This window comes from Mobula birostris, chromosome 8 (assembly GCF_030028105.1).
Source record: "Mobula birostris isolate sMobBir1 chromosome 8, sMobBir1.hap1, whole genome shotgun sequence".
In the NCBI taxonomy this organism is placed as follows: Eukaryota; Metazoa; Chordata; class Chondrichthyes; order Myliobatiformes; family Myliobatidae; genus Mobula; species Mobula birostris.
This window is the reverse complement of record NC_092377.1, coordinates 6,004,486-6,018,654: the sequence shown is the minus strand read 5'-3', so window position 1 is coordinate 6,018,654 and position 14,169 is coordinate 6,004,486.

Here is a 14,169-nt window from a genome sequence, read left to right as displayed (position 1 = left end):
ACAAGCCTGATAGCGTTCTTTGAGGAGGTGACCAGGCATATAGATGAGGGTAATGCAGTGGATGTGATCTATATGGATTTCAGTAAGGCATTTGACAAGGTTCCACACGGTAGGCTTATTCAGAAAGTTAGAAGGCATGGGATCCAGGGAAGTTTGGCCAGGTGGATTCAGAATTGGCTTGCCTGCAGAAGGCAGAGGGTGGTGGTGGAGGGAGTACATTCAGATTGGAGGATTGTGACTAGTGGTGTCCCACAAGGATCTGTTCTGGGACCTCTACTTTTCGTGATTTTTATTCACGACCTGGATGTGGGGATAGAAGGGTGGGTTGGCAAGTTTGCAGACGACACAAAGGTTGGTGGTGTTGTAGATAGTTTAGAGGATTGTCAAAGATTGCAGAGAGACATTGATAGGATGCAGAAGTGGGCTGAGAAGTGGCAGATGGAGTTCAACCCGGAGAAGTGTGAGGTGGTACACTTTGGAAGGACAAACTCCAAGGCAGAGTACAAAGTGAATGGCAGGATACTTGGTAGTGTGGAGGAGCAGAGGGATCTCGGGGTACATGTCCACAGATCCCTGAAAGTTGCCTCACAGGGGGATAGGGTAGTTAAGAAAGCTTATGGGGTGTTAACTTTCATAAGTCAAGGGATAGAATTTCAGAGTCGCGATGTAATGATGCAGCTCTATAAAACTCTGGTTAGGCCACACTTGGAGTACTGTGTCCAGTTCTGGTCACCTCACTATAGGAAGGATGTGGAAGCATTGGAAAGGGTACAGAGGAGATTTACCAGGATGCTGCCTGGTTTAGAAAGTATGCATTATGGTCAGAGATTAAGGGAGCTAGGGCTTTACTCTTTGGAGAGAAGGAGAATGAGAGGAGACATGATAGAGGTGTACAAGATAATAAGAGGAATAGATAGAGTGGATAGCCAGTGCCTCTTCCCCAGGGCACCACTGCTCAATACAAGAGGACATGGCTTTAAGGTAAGGGGTGGGAAGTTCAAGGGGGATATTAGAGGAAGGTTTTTTACTCAGAGAGTGGTTGGTGCGTGGAATGCACTGCCTGAGTCAGTGGTGGAGGCAGATACACTAGTGAAGTTTAAGAGACTACTAGACAGGTATATGGAGGAATCTAAGGTGGGGCTTATATGGGAGGCAGGGTTTGAGGGTCGGCACAACATTGTGGGCTGAAGGGCCTGTACTGTGCTGTACTATTCTATGTTCTATGCTATTTATTTATATATTCATTTAGAGATACACCACAGGAATAGGCCCTTCTAGCCCATGCTGAATAATTATTCCCATCTGACCAGCTGTTCTGCTAACCTGTCGGTATTTAGAATGTGGGAGGAAATCCATGCGATGCCAGGGAGAATGTACGAAATCCCTATGGACAGCAGTGGGATTGACCCCAGGTCACTGTCATTGTAATAGTTTATGCTTACCGCTGGCCTACAGGGGCACAATGGTCAGCAGAAACAAAGGGCCTATTCTTGTGCTGTACTTGTCTTTGTTGTCTAAACAAGCTTTGAATTTATCTGCCTGACCTATCAGCTTGTGTTAAACAAAATGCTTTCAAGCTCATTAGAGCTTCCTTGATTCCTGTACTTCTCCTGTCCATCCTGACCGCTATACTTACACACCTGACTTCTCAGTTTGTCTCACCCTTCTTAACTGCTACATGACTAATTAGGTCCCACACCTCTGCCAGACTAGTTAAACCCTGTCAAATCGCATAGGCAAATCTCCTTACCATTATATTGGTCCGCTTTCAGCCAATTGCAATCTGTTCCTCTTGCACGGTTTATCTCTGCTGCAGAATATATCCTAATTGTCAAAATAATTATACTGTATGCCTTTTTCCTGCTCCATCTCTTCAGCTCTTTCCCCTATTCCTGCCTTCACTGGGTAAGATGGTGCCAGCGTACATTGCTCCCTCGGTTAGCATCTTCCAGGTAGCTCATGAAAATGTAATTTTTAATTCTTTTATGTCTGTTTTCACATTAAATGTGTTTCTGGAATTGTCAGAGCCCATCATTTGCAGTTTGGAGATTGATTGAATGATCCAGCATTTTGCAGTCTCTGAGAAGATTACTGGAAGTGACTGCATACTGGAATGGCCTCGAGGCAAAGAAATTTTGAGATGGGGCATGAGCTGATGTTCGACTCCATTTCACCGGTTAAAGAATCAGGCAGGAACTTGGAAGCTTAAATTGGGAACAGATGTTCTCAGGGAAAGGTACGGAAGAAATGTGACAAATGTTCAAGGGATATTTGTGTGGAGTTCTGCACAGGTACATTCCAATGAGACAGGGAAGTTATGGTAGGGTACAGGAACCGTGGTGATCAAAGGTTGCAGTAAATCTAGTCAAGAAGAAAAGAAAAGCTTACAAAAGGTTCAGAGAGCTAGGTAATGTTAGCGATCTGGAAGATTATAAGGCTAATAGGAACACTCACAACACGCTGGAGGAACTCAGCAGGTCGGGCAGCATCCGTGTAAATGATCAGTCGATGTTTCGGGAGACTAATAGGAAGGAGCTTAAGAAGGAAATTAGGAGAACCAGAAGGGGCTATGAGAAGGCCTTGGCAGGCAGGATTAAGGAAAACCCCAAGGCATTCTACAATGATGTGAAGAGCAAGAGGATAAGACGTGAAGGAAAAGGACCTATCAAGTGTGACAGTGGGAAAGTATGTATGGAACCAGAGGAAATAGCAGAGGTACTAAATGAATACTTTACTTCAGTATTCACTATGGAAGAAGGTCTTGGTGATTGTAGTGATGACTTACAGCAGACTGAAAAGCTTGAGCATGTAGATATTAAGAAAGAGGATGTGCTAGAGCTTTTGGAAAGCATCAAGTTGGATAAGTTGCTGGGACTGGATGAGATGTACCCCAGGCTACTGTGGGAAGCGAGGCAGGAGATTGCCGAACCTCCGGCGATGATCTTTGCATCATCAATGGCGACAGGAGAGGTTCTGGATGTTTGGAAGGCTGCAGATGTTGTTCCCTTATTCAAGAAAGGGAGTAGGGATAGCCCAGGAAATTATAGACCAGTGAGTTTTACATCAGTGGTTGGTAAGTTCAGAAGATCACAAGACAAAGGAGCAGAAGTAGGCTATTCGGCCCATCGAGTCTGCTCCGCAGCTCCCCCACGAGCTAAACTATTCTCCCATCTAGTTCCAATATCCGGCTTTTTCCCCATATCCCTTGATACCCTGACTAATTAGATACCTGTCAATCTCCTCCTTAAACACCCTCAATGATCGGGCCTCCACAGCTGTATGTGGCAACGAATTCCACAAATCCACGACACTCTGGCTAAAAAAATTTCTCCTCATCTCTGTTTTAACTGGGTACCCTCTAATTCTAAGACTATGGCCTTTTGTCCTGGACTCACCCACCAAGGGAAACAACCTTTCCACATCTACTCTGTCCAACCTTTTCAACACTCGAAACGTTTCTATGAGATCCCCTCTTATTCTTCTATACTCTAATGAATACAATCCAAGAGCTGACAGATGCTCCTCATATGTTAGCCCCTGCATTCCAGGAATCATCCTTGTAAATCTTCTCTGAACTCTCTCCAACTTCAGTACATCCTTTCTAAGATAGGGGGCCCAAAACTGCACACAGTATTCCCAATGAGGTCTCACTAATGCCCCATAGAGCCTCATCAACACCTCCTTACTCTTATACACTATTCCTCTTGAAATGAATGCCAACATAGCATTCACTTTCCTTACCGCCGATCCAACTTGGTGGTTAACCTTTAGGGTATCCTGCACGAGGACCCCCAAGTCCCTTTGCACTTCCGAGTTTTGAATTTTCTCCCCATCTAAATAATAATCTCCTGATTATTTCTTCCAAAATGTACAACCATACATTTGTCAACGTTGTATCTCATCTGCCATTTCTTTGCCCACTCTCCTAAACTGACCAAGTCTCTCTGCAACCTTTCCGTTTCTTCAACATTTCCTGCTCCTCCACCTATCTTGGTGTCATCCACAAACTTGGCCACAAAACCATTTAATCCATAATCCAAATCATCGATATACATCGTAAAAAGAAGCGGCCCCAACACCGACCCCTGCGGAACACCACTAGTAACCGGCAACCAATCAGAATAGGATCCCTTTATTCCCACCCTTTGCTTTCTGCCTATCAGCCAATGCTCCACCCATTTCAATATCTTTCCTATAATTCCATGGGCTCTCGTCTTGTTAAGCAGCCTCATATGCGGCAACTTATCGAAGGCCTTTTGAAAATCCAAATACACAACATCCACAGCCTCTCCCTTGTCAATCTTCTTCAAGATTACGTCAAAAAATTCCAATAAGTTGGTAAGGCAGGATCTTCCCTTCATGAAACCATGCTGGCTTCGGCCTATCTTGTCACGCACCTCGAGGTATTTCATAACCTCGTCCTTGAGGATTGACTCCAATATCTTTCCAACCACCGATGTCAGACTAATAGGTCTGTAATTTTCTTTTTGCTGCCTCCTTCCTTTCTTAAATAGTGGAACTACATTTGCGACCTTCCAGTCCTCCGGAACCATGCCAGAGTCTATTGATTCCTGGAAGATCATTTCCAATGCTTCCACAATCTCCAAAGCCACCTCCTTCAGAACCCTTGGGTGCACCTCATCTGGGCCAGGAGACTTATCTATTCTTAGTCCACTTAGCTTCCCAAGCACTTTCTCTCTAGTTATCTTGACTGTACCTAATTCTATTCCCTGATACCTCTGGCTGTCAGATATATTGCTCATGTCTTCCACTGTAAAGACTGATGCAAAATACTCATTCAGTTCCTCCGCCATCTCTTTGTTATCCAGTGTGCAAACTTAAAGCACACGGTATTGAGGGTAAGGTATTGGTGTGGGTGGAGAGTTGGTTAGCAGACAGGAAGCAAAAAGTGGGAATAAACAGGACCTTTTCAGAATGGCAGGCGGTGACTAGTGGGGTACCGCAAGGCTCAGTGCTGGGACCCCAGTTGTTTACAATATATATTAATGACTTAGATGAGGGAATTAAATGCAGCATCTCCAAGTTTGCGGATGACACGAAGCTGGGGGGCAGTGTTAGCTGTGAGGAGGATGCTAAGAGGATGCAGGGTGACTGGGATAGATTGGGTGAGTGGGCAAATTCATGGCAGATGCAATTTAATGTGGATAAATGTGAAGTTATCCACTTTGGTGGCAAAAATAGGAAAACAGATTATTATCTGAATGGTGGCCAATTAGGAAAAGGGGAGGTGCAACGAGACCTGGGTGTCATTATACACCAGTCATTGAAAGTGGGCATGCAGGTACAGCAGGCGGTGAAAAAGGCAAATGGTACGCTGGCATTTATAGCGAGAGGATTCGAGTACAGGAGCAGGGAGGTACTACTGCAGTTGTACAAGGCCTTGGTGAGACCACACCTGGAGTATCGTGTGCAGTTTTGGTCCCCTAATCTGAGGAAAGACATCCTTGCCATAGAGGGAGTACAAAGAAGGTTCACCAGATTGATTCCTGGGATGGCAGGACTTTCATATGAAGAAAGACTGGATGTACTGGGCTTGTACTCCTTGGAATTTAGAAGATTGAGGGGGGATCTGATTGAAACGTATAAGATCCTAAAGGGATTGGACAGGCTAGATGCAGGAAGATTGCTCCCAATGTTGGGGAAGTCCAGAACGAGGGGCCACAGTTTGAGGACAGAGGGGAAGGCTTTAAGGACCGAGATTAGGAAAAACTTCTTCACACAGAGAGTGGTGAATCTGTGGAATTCTCTGCCACAGGAAACAGTTGAGGCCAGTTCATTGGCTATATTTAAGAGGGAGTTAGATATGGCCCTTGTGGCTACGGGGGTCAGGGGGTATGGAGGGAAGGCTGGGGCGGGGTTCTGAGTTGGATGATCAGCCATGATCATAATAAATGGCGGTGCAGGCTCGAAGGGCCGAATGGCCTACTCCTGCACCTATTTTCTATGTTTCTATGTTTCTATAATTACTCCAGTATCATTTTCAATCGGTCCCATATCTACCCTTGTCACTCTTTTACTCTTCATGTATTTAAAAAAAACTCTTAGTATCCTTTTTTATGTTAATCGCCAACTTCCTTTCATAATTCATCTTTTCTTTCCTAATGACTTTCTTAGTTTCTTTCTGTAAGTTTTTAAAGGTCTTCCAGTCCTCATTTTTCCCACTAATTTTTGCTTCCTTGTACGCCATTTCTTTTGCTTTTATTTTTGTCTTAACCTCTCTCGTTAGCCACATTTGTGCCATTTTTCCATTTATGATTTTCTTTTTTCTTGGAATATATTTTTCCTGCATTTTCCTTATTTCTTGTAGGAATTTCATCCAATTCTGCTCTGCCGTCCCTCCATTTAGCTTACTTTTCCAATTGACTTGGGCCAGTTCCTCTCTCATACCACTGTAATTTCCCCTGTTCCACTGAAATATCGATACACCTGATACCAGCTTCTCCTTTTCAAATTTGAAACTGAACTCAATCATATTATGATCACTACTTCCAAGTGGTTCCTTTACCTCCAGCTCCCTAATTGCCTCAGGTTCGTTACACAGCACCCAATCCAAAACAGCCAGTCCCCTGGTGGGCTTCTGGACAAGTTGCTCCAAAAAGCCATCCTGTAGGCATTCTACAAACTCCCTCTCCTGAGATCCATTACCTTCCCGACTTTCCCAATCCACTTTCATATTAAAATCCCCCATAATTATCTTGACATTGTCCTTCTGACACGCTTTTTCTAGTTGATGAAGAAGATCCTGAGAGGCAGGCTTATGAACATTTGGAGAGGTAGAATATGATTAGGAGTAGTCAGCATGGCTTTGTCAAAGGCAGGTTGTGCCTTACGAGCCTGATTGAATTTTTTGAGGATGTGACTAAATACTTTGATGAAGGTAGAGCCATAGATGTAGTGTATATGGATTTCAGCAAGGTATTTGATAAGGTACCCCATGCAAGGCTTATTGAGAAAGTAAGGAGGCATGGGATCCAAGGGGACGTTGTTTTGTGGATCCAGAACTGGCTTGCTATCAGAAGGCAAAGAGTGGTTGTAGACGGGTCATATTCTGCATTGAGGTCGGTCACCAGTGGGGTGCCTCAGGGATCTGTTCTGGGAGCCCTACTCTTTGTGATTTTTATAAATGATCTGGATGAGGAAGTGGAAGGATGGGTTAGTAAGTTTGCTGATGACATAAAGGTTGGAGGTATTGTGGATAGTGTGGAGGGCTGTCAAAGGTTGCAGCGGGACATTGATAGGATGCAAAACTGGGCCGAAAAGTGGCAGATGGAGTTTAACCCAGATAAGTGTGAAGTGGTTCATTTTAATAGGACAAATGTCATGGCAGAATATAGTATTGATGGTAAGACTCTTGGCAGTGTGGACGATCAGAGGGATCATGGGGTCTGAGTCCATAGGACGCTCAAAGCAGTTGCGCAAGTTGACTCTATGGTTAAGAAGGCGTATGGTGTATTGGCCTTCATCAATCATGGAACTGAATTTAGGAGCCGAGAGGTAATGTTGCAGCTATATAGGACCCTGGTCAGACCCCACTTGGAGTACTGTGCTCAGTTCTGGTCGCCTCACTACAGGAAGGATGTGGAAACCATAGAAAAGGTGCAGAGGAGATTTACAAGGATGTTGCCTGGATTGGGGAGCATGCCTTATGAAAACATGTTGAGTGAACTCGGTCTTTTCTGCCTGGAGTGACGGAGGATGGGAGGTGTCCTGATAGTGGTGTATAAGCTGATGAGAGGTATTAATCATGTGGATCATCAGAGGCTTTTTCCCAGGGCTGAAATGGCTGCCACCAGAGGACAAAGGTTTAAGGTGCTTGGGAGTAGGTAAGAGATGTCAGAGGTAAGTTTTTTACTCAGAGAGTGGTGAGTGTGTGGAATGGGCTGCCGGCAACAGTGGTGGAAGCGGATATGATAGAGTCTTTTAAGAGACTTTTGGATAGGTACATGGAGCTTAGAAAAATAGACGTCTATGGGTAAACCTAGTAATTTCTAAGGTAGTGTCATGTTTGGCACAACTTTGTGGGTCAAAGGGCTTGTATTATGCTGTAGGTTTTCTATGTTTCTATTATTATTTTTCTCTGCTAGTTTGTGTATTGCATTGAACTGCTGCTGCTTAGTTAACAAATTTCACATCACATGCCGGTGATAATAAACCTGATTCTGATTCTGAATGACGTTATTGACCCTGGCACCACAGAAGCAACAAACCAGCTTGGAATCTCCCTTGTGGTCTGTCTGCTATCACACTATCGCCCCTGAAAATTATTCAGGCAGACCGCAATGAATCTGTGGAATTCTTTGCCGCAGATAGCTGTGGATGCCAAGTCTGTGTGGATATTTAAAGCAGAAGTTGATTGGTCAGGGCATGAATGGATTCAGGGAGAAGGGAGCAGATTGGGGCTGACAGGGAAATTGGTTCAGCCATGATGAAATTGTGGAGCAGATGCAATGAGCCAAATGCCTAATTCTGCTCCTATATTTTATGAACTTATGACTCCACTGTCCAGCACTGAGCATCTGGGCCACCTCATTAATGCTCCTATCCATGAAACGCTCAATACTGGGTGTGCCCCCAGTACTTCCAGCTATAGCTCCAGCAGTCTCCACTGTCAGCCAGGATCTGCCACTCAGCAACTGCCCACTGACTTGGTCACCAGGAAAGCTGGCTGCTTCTCCAATCTTGGAAATTTGGCAAGAGGAGCCTGTGACTCGCCTGACTGCTCTCTGAAGTGCGAGATAGACGATATCAGCAGGTCAGCTAGCAGCTATGGAAAGGTATAAGCAGTTGACACTTTGAGCCAAGACCTCTCATCAGGACCTTCTTACACTCAGCAATTTCTCGTTTGGATCCTTCAACTTTCGCCAAACTACTTGCATGGGCCCCAGATCTGCCTGCCTTTTCATTGACCACATGGAACAGTCCATGATCAAATCTTCACTGATAATGAAGATACAGACTCCGCCTTCTGCCTGTGGACATGTAAGACACAGTCTGCCTTTAATTTCTTCCTTTCCTGACTTAAACTTTGAAATTTTAACTTTATTTAGTCGGATCTTTCAAAGTGATAATTATAGTTGTGGCTACCTTGAGAAGCACCAGAAGGAATCCCGAGACAGGTAATGGTAAATCTAAAAAAACTGACGAAGCTCCTGAACAGCCAGCCTGGGTTAATAGATTAGAGACTCAAATAAGCTCTATTGTCGCTAAACTAACACAACTGAAAGTCCTCTCCCTTTGGAGGAAAAAGTTGATTCTTTGAGCTTGGATCTTAAAGAAGTGACTCGCAATGCGGCTGATGTTTCTTCTCGTCTGGAAAAGGCTCAGCAACGAATTGTTGATTCGGAAGCTCGTTCTTGTCGAACAATATTCGAACTGTTGGATTGAAAGAGAAATCAGAATCTGCCCACATACTGGACTAGTTCGCTAAAATGTTTCAATCTTTATTTCCTGAGGCATTTTCACAATTGCACAACATTGAAATAACTCATAGGGTTGGAATTTCAGGAAAAGGTGAAAACAGACATGTTATTGTGCGTTTCCTTCATATTCAAGACAAAGAGCGTATTATTAAACTGCCAAGAAAACAAAGACTGTTTAAATTTCAAGACTCTGAGATTCGTTTCTTTCAAGAATTTCCACATGAAATTGTTCAGAAATGCTCTGGATTCGCGGCCGCAATGCGAATGGCCTTTCAAAAACAGATGCAACCCTTTCTTCTGCATCCGGCTAAATTAAAGCTTTTCGCTGAAGACTCTGGGGTTCGTATCATTGAGGATCCAGCCGATGCATTGCGTTTTATTAATTCTCTCCCGGATGAGTCTGAAGCCTGAAGTTTAAAGGACCTACAATTATTCAATTGTTTCGCGATATAAGGAATGATGAGATCAGAAGAATTGAGAAGTACAGAAGGTCTTGGTATTAAAAAGTACCTTTATCTTTGAAACAGACTGGTTTGGACGGTTTTAATTCTAGAAGATATCTTATGCCATCTGTTGGGAGACTGTAGAAATTTTAAGCCATTTAGAATTTCTTTCTGTTTGTTACATCAATGAATTCATTGTTTTTTTTTGCTTTGTATGTTTTTGTTAAGAACTTTTAACTCACTATTCGGGTTTTTTTTAACGATTTATAGATAGATGTAATGAGTTAAAGATGGCGATGTTTTCTCTGCTGTGCAAATATTTCAAGAATTTGTTTTGGAAGTTTTTTTTCTTAACTAATGTTATGAAGGTTACTTTCTAAGTTGAAGGTTGTTTCTGTTAACTGTTTTTTCTAATTTAATTGTAATGGGTTGTATGTCGACTGTAATGAGTTGTATACTCGGGAGGGGGGAGAGATTACCTTTTTTCATCTGTACCTTTTATTTAGGCAGTTTGAGTTCAGAATTGCTTCTTATGCATTCCTTGGGGCTTGTGTTGATAGATATTGACATTTCTGGGCTTTGCAGGTTGGGTAGGTTTTTTTCTTGTTTTTTTTTCTATTTTTTATTCCCATTATGGAATTCCAGAGCATTCGCAAATTGTTATCATTGTTGCTTATCACTGCCATTCACGCCTACCTTATCCTGACATGTGTTCAATTGTTTTCTTTAGATATAAAGTTTCATGATGTTATTTAAACAGTTAAATGTTTTAAGTTGGAATGTCCATGGTTGGAATCATCCTATTAAGGGTATGAAAACATTTAAAATTATTAATCGATTCCAATCTGATATAATTTTTGCCCAAGAAACACATATCAGCTTATGTGATAAAAATCGATTTTTTAACTTTTGGAAGGATCCTCAGATTCACACAAACTCTCAAAGTAAAATTAGGGGTGCTTCCATTTTTATTGATTCTAATATTCCCTTTAATCAGGAGGATATTATATCTGATATTAATGGTAGATTTTTGATTGTTAAAGGAACAATTTACAATAAGAAAATGGTTTTGGTTAATATATATGGACCAAATGTTGATGATCCTTCATTTTTTAAAGATATTTTCGTTCTATTACCTGATTTAAATGAATATATGTTATTAATGGGTGGAGATTTTAATACTTGCTTAAATCCCCTATCAGATAAATCATCATCTAGACATCAACTCCCTAATCGCTCTGCATCAGTTATTAATTCCTCTTTAATTGATTATGGTTTAATTGAAGTCTGGAGACATATGCATCCTATCGATAGAGAATATTCCTTTTTTTCACATGTTCATAATAAATATTCAAGAATCAACTATTTTATAGCCGACTTTTATTTAATGTTCAGAAATATGAATATGATGCGATTGTTATTTCTGACCATGCTCCTTTAAATTTAATATTTGATTTGAAAGATGTTGTTTTTTCAAGACCACCTTGGCGTTTCCCAGAACATTTGTTACAAAGTTCAGATTTTGTTGAGTTTATTGAAACTCAAATAAAAGAGTCTTTTTCTCTTTAATAATACAGGAAACGTCTCAAAGTTAGTAATTTGGGATACGTTAAAAGCTTATTTACGTGGTCAGATTATTTCTTATTTAGCTAAGTTGAAGAAACAGTCAAGAATGGAATTAGATAAAATTGCTAAACAAATTAAAGAATTAGATAATATCAATGCAAACTTTCCAGATGTTGATTTGTTTAAAAGAAGAATGGAATTACAATCACAATATAATTTATTATTAACTTATCCTATTGAAGGATATTTGCTTAAATTAAAAAGTCAGTTTTATATTTTTGGGGGTAAAAATAATAGGCTTTTAGCTTCCCAAATAAGGGCTGCTAAAGCTAAAAGGCAAATTTTAAAGATTCGTAAAGATAATGGAGATATAGTAAGTAATTATGAAGTCATTAATAATATTTTTCAAGATTTTTATTCCGATCTTTATAAATCTCAGTTTTCTGCAGATCCCTCCAAAATGAAGGCTTTTTATATAAGATTAAATTTCCTCAAATTACTACTGAAGATCAACAGACCCTTGATGCTCCAATTGTTGAGCATGAAATTCAGAAAGCTATAGGGTCAATGCAATCAGGTAAAGCTCCTGGACTCTGTAAGAATTTACAAAAAATTTGAAAAATTACTTTCTCCATACCTCCTGGAAATATTTCACGAATCTTTTGAGAAAGGTAATTTGCCGCCTTCTTTTTATGAAGCCTCTGTTTCTTTAATCCTCAAGAAAGATAAAGATCCTACTGAATGCTCATCTTATAGACCTATTTCACAATTAAATGGGGATGCTAAAATTCTTTCTAAGATAACGGCTAACCGTTTGGAAAACATTTTATCTAAAATTATCTCTATGGATCAAACAGGCTTTATTAGAGGCTGTTATTCTTTTTCTAATGTTCGGAGATTGATGAATATTATTTATTCACCATTATCCAAAACACCCCAATGTGTTATTTCTCTGGTTGCAGAAAAGGCATTTGATAGCGTTGAATGGACTTATTTGTTTAATGTATTAGAGAAATTTGGCTTTGGTGATAATTTTAATAAGTGGATTCAAATGATCTATAAGAACCCTATCGCTACCGTTATTACTAATAATCTTAGGTCTCCCTTTTTTCACTTTCACAAGGTACTCGACAATGTTGTCCATTAAGTCCTTTATTATTTAATCTCGTACTGGAGCCTTTGGCTATAACAATTCGTGAAGCTAAAAATATTCGTGGTATTTCTATAAATGGGACCCTACATAAGACCTCTCTTTATGCAGCTGATCTTTTGGTTTACATCTCGAATCCTGAAGAATCTATTCCTAATCTTTTGGAATTATTAAATGATTATGGAAAATTTTCAGGATATAAACTTAATTTAAATAAAAGTGAATTGTTCCCTTTAAATGTTCCTGTTTTTATATGTAATGATATTCCATTTAGAATTGTGAATTCTTTTAAATATTTGGGTATTATCATTACAAAAAAATAAAAGGATCTTTATAAAGCTAATGTAGCTCCTTTATTGGACTCTCTGAAACTATTATTTTCTAGATGGAATCCTCTTACACTTTCTTTAATAGGTCCTATTCATGCCATGAAAATGATGATTTTACCTAGATTTTTATATATTTTTCAAAATATACCTATTTTTCTAACTAAAAAATGTTTTGATTAAATTGATTCTACTATTTCGTCCTTTATTTGGAATAATAAAAAACCAAGCGTTAACAAGTTTCATTTACAAAAATCCAAAAAAAGATGGTGGACTCGCGCTACCTAGTTTAAGATTGTATTATTGGGCTGTTAATATTCGACAATTATGTTTTTGGTTATATTGGCTTGATAAGAGCCAAAAAAATCAGCCTGGATTGATTTGGAATTTAAAGCTATTAATCAATTTTATTTAACTTCATTACTAGGAGCTCCATTACCTTTACAACTTGCTAAAATTTCCACTTTTAATCTTTACTCTGTTATTAAACAGTCCTTATGGATTTGGTTTCAGTTTCGCAACTCTTGTAATTTTAAACAATTTAAATCGTCTAGCTCTGTATTTCGAAATTTGCTATTTAAACCTTCAATTACTGATCCCATTTTTCTTTTATGGAGAAATAAGGGCATCTGTCCTTTTGCAGATTTATTTAGTGATGGTCGATTGATGACTTTTGAAGAGTTGATTAGCAAATATTCTCTCCCTCATACACATTCTCTTGCAATATTTTCAGGTTAGACATTTTTAACAAAAACATGTTTCTACGTTTCCATATATGCAAGAATCTGATTTGTTAGATACTATTTTGAATATGGATCCTTTAGTGAGAGGTTCCATTGATAGAATTTATAATTTATTTTTACTATAAAAAGATAACCACTCACTAAAGATTAAACAAGATTGGGAGAGAGAACTTAATATGACTTCTGTTAATGAAGATTGGTTGCGAGTTCTGAAAATGGTTAATTCTTCTTCGATATGTGCTAATCATTGTTTAATTCAATTTAAAATTGTTCACCGTTATTATTTAACAAAGGAGAGGCCATCCAAAATATTCCTTAATATAGTAAATTATTGTGATAGGTGCAAAAATGAAGTAGTTACTTTGTCACATATGTTCTGGTCATGTCCCTCATTGAAATCTTTTTGGAAATCTTTATTTTCTACAATTTCTAAAGCTTTGAAAATTAATTTACAACCTAATACATTGATTGTTCTATTTGGAATAGTGCTGCATCATATTC